Here is a 6,000-nt window from a genome sequence, read left to right on the forward strand (position 1 = left end):
AGAATGGGTGGGAGTGGGTGGCAGGGGAAGGAAGAGATGGGGATGGAATGGGGAAAGCAAAGGGTAGGGGAGGAACTGGGGTGAGGAAGCATAGTTTGGGGTGGGCAGGAGAAACAATTGGTTGTGGGAAGACGTGGAGGAGCAGATGGGTAAGTGTGTAGTGAAGAAGGCACACTGGTGGAGAACCTAGCAATAGAAAGGGGGAGAAGAAGACGAGTTCAGCCCACTTAATATTTAAGAGCCCTGTCCCAGGGATGGCTCCTGCTGGGGGGCAGAGGAAAGAATGGAGAATAGGGCAATGGAGAGTGGCAAAAGGACTGCGGGTCACTTACATTAAATCTGGGTCTTTGGTGATGGCTCCAACAGTTAACTCCACAGTGGCATTTAAAGTGGAGTTCCGCTGGCTGGTGAAGCCTAAGAGGCACTGGGAGACCATGTCCCTGCAATAGATGCAGCACCAGTTCAGAGAGGTGGCAGCTTCCTCAGCCCCAATGCCTCCAGCAGTTTCTTCATAGCAATAGGTGACTACTGAGGCCATGACTAGGAGGGGATAGGGATGAACTCTAAGCCCTTATTTTCCTTCTATGGAGGAGGTTCATCACCTCACCCACGAATCTTCCTACATTGAGAAGGATGGGGCCGGGTTGAAGGTGAGGTTCTGACCAACGGGGATGTGGAGGAGGCGATTGGGGGCATTGGGTCACCATTACCTTGAAACTGAGTCTTCCAGGGTTGACTTTGGCAGCTGGGTCCACACATCTCTAACCCAACAAAGGTTTGTGGGGCACTTGAGGGTCAGGGAACTGGGCACGGTGGCCCATGTGGTGAGGGGCCAGGTGGTGATGAAAGAAGAAGCCTGGCAGGGGATATTGGGACCTAGGAAGAGGGTATGTGCATACTTCAGTTGAAACCTGGCTGAGACAGGAGGCTCCCACAGGGGAGCAGAGAAGAAAATTGAAAAGAGAGAGGTTTAGGAAGGGAGGCTCTCTCACCTCAAATCAGGGCCATCATGGGATGGTGCTCCCAGATGGGCCCATCCTAAGTAAAAGATGGAGGTCCATGCAGTGAAACCAAGATCTCAGGAAGGCGCAGCACTGGTTGAGGAGATGGAGGCGAAGTCTGCATCTTTAGCCCTGCAACTTTCAGTGAACTCAGGTAAACCAGAGAGCCCTGGGGCTGTCCAGGCCTTAGCCAGGCAAGGAGGAGGGGCAGACTCTAAACTGGGCCTTCCTTCTCTGTGGCAGCAATACCTCACGTTTGGAACATTCTGGCACCTGGCATTAAGTAGTGAGTGCTGGGCATGGGCACATTGCCCCTTCCATGCATGTGTTACCATGGGATGGGTGGGGCCAGACAGTGAGGGGAAAGAATTGGGACCGGAAGGGGTGGGGCTGGAAGGGGTGGGGCCAGAAGGTGGGAGTGGAGGTAAAAGTTTTGGCTGTGAGAGGGGCTGAGTCAGAAGAATGAATGGAACCCTGAGGGGTACCTGGCCTTAAGAAGAGGACTGTCCAAAAGGGGGAGTAGGGCACATAGCATGGTGGTAGGCTGGGGAAACATGGGGTGGTGATGGGCCAGTGGGTGGTGGTGGAAAGTGATATGATGGGGTGGAGAGGTAATGGACAAGGAACCTAGCAGAGTGGAGGAGTGGATAGGGGAGCAAGAAGAGAGGTTAAGCCCACTTAACTGGAAACAGGGCTGTCCAGTATGGCTGTCTCCATGTGCTATGCTGTGTGCTATGCCCATCTGTGCTCTGTCAGGGGTAAGCCCAGCTGGTTAGAGTCTTCATGCCCCACTATCCCACAATCTAGACTAAAGGAAAGAAACTCCATCGAACTATTCATCTGGCAGGGCAAAATTCTCTGGGGCCCTAGGAAGAGGTTTATAGTGAAGACCTGTTGGTAGAATGGGCCACATCTGGGGTAACAGATTCATATCACCCATACCTATGGGGCATAGTTAATGTATAAAAGGCACTCAAGTGATAGGTCCTTTTTGTCTTTTCCTTTCTGTTTTTCCCTTCCTTTCATTTACCTCTTTGTTGTTCCAGTACTGGGGCTTGACACAGCTTCTAGGGCCTACAGAAGTTCCCTGCCCAAGGGCCTATTGTTGTTCACCTCCTAGACATGCATCTTCCTGGTCTCTGACACACCCAGGTGCAGGTACCATGGCCAGACGCCCACTTTCAAGACAAGTAGACCCTACCAGCCTTCTCCCTGGAGGAAACAACAGGAGGATTAAGGGGTTTGTGCTTTTGTTTGTGTATTCACATGAATATTTCCTTCCATCAGTGGGACAGTTCTAAGTACTTAAAGTCTTACTGAACTTCATCTATAAATCATTTGAAAATGGAGGCATGGGAACAGGAAGGGGAAAAACACCCAAACAAGAAAACAAAAGACATATCCCACAAACACTGGATACATACAAAGATGACTGAATGAAGGCAAGTAGGACTCAACCTAACAACATTTTACCAAATGTCTTATATTTGAATGGTGAGAGCTCCACTGAGGGAGATGTCAAAGAAACCAGGCTTTATGTTCAAGGATGCTGTCAATATTTAATCATTTGCTCAAGAAGGGGAGATCAATTACTATGGTACTTCGATTTTGTTCAATCCAATTACCATGTTATAAAAATAGCAAGCTGTCATGATAAAAAGAAAATAAGGCTCCTGTACCCAGCACCAGTTATCTTTAGTTTACTTCCAACCATATAAACCACAACCATATCCAAAGAATGCAAGTAAGGGAGGTAAGGAATTCTGATACATATCAGCAGAGTTGGTCCATGTTTCAGGAGTTTTGCTTGAAATCGTTTTCACTTTCTGGGCTTTGCCTCCTATCTGATTTTGTGTCTTTTTTTCTGTTAACGAGGATTGAACCCAGGATGTTTCATTAGCTAGGCAAGTACTGAACTACAACCCATCCCCAGAACAACTTTTGAAATTCTCACTGCATCTGAGTGCAGGATGGAAAGAAAATAGTTTATTCCAATGTATTGGAATATTTCAGACATTTGGGTTTTGAATAATTTAGTTCGATACAGTCATAGTCTAGAAATAGACATGCTGGTAGAAGCTGATGATAGGCTTTCCCTCACTATATAGCTGTTGAGGGGAAGGGCTTTCCATACAGCATAACCTTAGAAACTTAGTGGTGATACCTTCAACATCAACTCATCAGGGACATGAGTTTAACCCAAGTGAGTTGCTGTGGTGTGAAGCTCCACTCAGGTTCCTCCTTTTCCATCTTGCATGCTACATTCCATACTAGCAATCTCCACCATGCTAAGTCTGACTGCTTAGACTTGTTTGTGAGTGAATGTATGTGTCATTCTAGACAACTTTAACATTAAGTGACATAAAGAACTTTACCACAAAAGAGATCAGTTCTCTTGCAGTGATGATTTAAGATAATTTTTCATATCTTGACCACAATTCCTCCTTGTTTAGGCCAAACATCATAACTTGAACCAAAATGATGCTATGGCAAAAATGATCATATAATAGGGTTTCCAAATCCAAACACAAAGTTTTTTTGCTTAAGGCCAGCCAATATATTCCCAGAATTTTTACCGGTGTTTTGACCATGTGAAAAATTTACTTTTGGTCATGAGGAGTGAACTCTGGGCCTAGGCACTGTCCCTTAGTGATTCAGACCAATGATGGTGCTCTACCACTTGAGCCACAGCACCACTTCCAGCTTTCAGGTGATAAGAGTCTCAGGGACTTTCCTTCGTGGGCTGGCTTTGCACCACAATCTCATTTCTCAGACTCATGAGTAGCTAGGATTACAGACGTGATCCACCAATGCTTGGCAAACATGTAACATTTTTAACCATGATTGAAAATGGTAATGAATTTCTTTTCTTAAGCGTATTTCTTAAAAACAGAAATATTTTTAAATTCTCATGCACACTTCCCATTAGGCAGTTCAGATGATGTTTATGTGTGATGGTCTTTGAGTTTGAAATTTGTCCCTGGATGCTGTCCTCTGTCCCCATCCCCCTTTTGTTTTTGCTTGCTCAAGGTTAGCACCCTCCCACTTGAGACACATCTTCCAACTTTTTAGTTTTCAGTTAGAGATAAAAGTTTCTCTTTTTCCTGCCTGAGCTGATTTTCAACCATGATCCTCAGATCTCAGCCTCCAGGGTAAGTTAGCCACTTACATTTAAATCTGGTGATCTACTGAGTGTTTCCCTGTTATCTTTTGGGAAAATACACCCCCACCAGCATCAAAATTGAAGAACAAGTTGTTGTTATGATACTCCCAGCCCAAAGAAGATACTTGATATACTTAATTTAAATGCTAAGATACAAAATTTGGAGTTGTTGAAAGACTGAGTCTCTTTAGTGTCATTTTGGGAAATGTAAATCAAATATTCAGAGCATTACTAGATAAAAAGAATAAAGTAGACCTGTTTTTATGAACTATTAATGAGAAGAACAGTAGTTTTTGTGTCATTAGTGTAGCCTACTTGAAACATTTTCAAAGTACAGGTGTTCAGGTATATTTTCTGTGTAGTAATCACTGAATTCTAAAATTCTTTGTTTTCCTCAGCATCTTTAGTTTTTCCTCAACAGGTATCTCAGTTGAAATATACACTTTGGTGCCAGGGGTCTTCTGTAGTTATTTTACATTTTAGGAAAGTAAGTTTAGGTTTTTAAAAATCAGAAAAGCTAATAATGTTAATCATTTTCTGATGTCCTTCAGATTTCTCCACATTTCATTTTTTTGGTTTAATATGCTATCAGTATATTTATAGGATATGAAGTTTGATTTTGATTTTGGTATTTGTACTGGTATTGGGGCTTGAAATCAGTACATTGGTCTGTAACTAATGCCAGCCTTGATGGCTCCTTCCTGTAATTCTGGCTAGTCAGGAGGCTGAGATCTGAAGAACAAGGTTTAAAGCCAGCCTGGTCAGGAAAGATCATGATGCTCTTGTGTTCAATTCATGAATGAAAAGCCAAAAGTGGAGTGGGACTCAAGTTGTACAGCATAGGGCTTGAGCAAAGAAGCTAAAGTGTACTTATGTGTAGTTCCTAAAGGATTGTTCCCAAGTCCTGAGTTTAAGTACCAGTGCCAACACACACACACACACACACACACACACACACACACACACACACACACACACACGTATTCACACGTTTTCTCTGTCCCCAAAAGCACTGTGGTTCTCTTTATGTGTCCTTGAAATCCACTTTGCTTTCTTTTTCATTCGGTTCTTGATGTTTCCACAGGGAGAGCAATGGCTGTGACCTAAGTCCTGGCTGCCTGTGATTCTGCTGGGATGACCGAGGTCTGCCTTATTGAGCAGTGAGACCCTGAGAAACTCCATAAATCACATGGAGGGAAACATACGAGAAGACATGCATTCAGGTAATTCTTCATTCTATTTTCCTCCTGCCAACGGTTTTTCTCTCTCTGTAGGGTGAGTTTCTTTTCTTTCCAGGTAAAGCTGAACATTGTATGGCTTTCTGTGTGTACCCACATGCGAATAAGGCTTTTGTAAACTGTCAGCCATGGCAAACTTGCTTTTTTTCTCTCACAATTAGTGAGTTTCTTGGCAGCTTTGATTGTTCTGAGAAAAATGGAATGTTCTAGAAATTGTCATTAGATGTTTATAAATGTAGGTCAGAATTTACAGTTCTTTTGCTCTGGTGAATTGAACAACAGCTATATGAATTTATACATAGTCTTTAGTGAACTTATTTCTATGGTATAGATGAATTTTTGGATATGATATCCTTATGGAAGTCCAAAGGTATCTTTAAGTCCGTTGCCCACATTAAACAGAAACTCAAAACACTTTAAATTTTTTAGGTTAATCAGAGTCTTCTATTGGGATATAGGATTTTAAATGCTACAATAAATTAATTTCATTTGTAGGAAATGTGACAGAAAGGAATGTACCTGAAGATATAGGATAAGTTTTCCCTTTTGATGAGTTAAGAAGTTTAAGTTTAATTTCAGCTAAGCTATTGTGAGAAAT

This window comes from Dipodomys spectabilis, unplaced genomic scaffold, assembly GCF_019054845.1.
Source record: "Dipodomys spectabilis isolate Male_0828 unplaced genomic scaffold, ASM1905484v1 ptg000312l, whole genome shotgun sequence".
Classification (NCBI taxonomy): Eukaryota; Metazoa; Chordata; class Mammalia; order Rodentia; family Heteromyidae; genus Dipodomys; species Dipodomys spectabilis.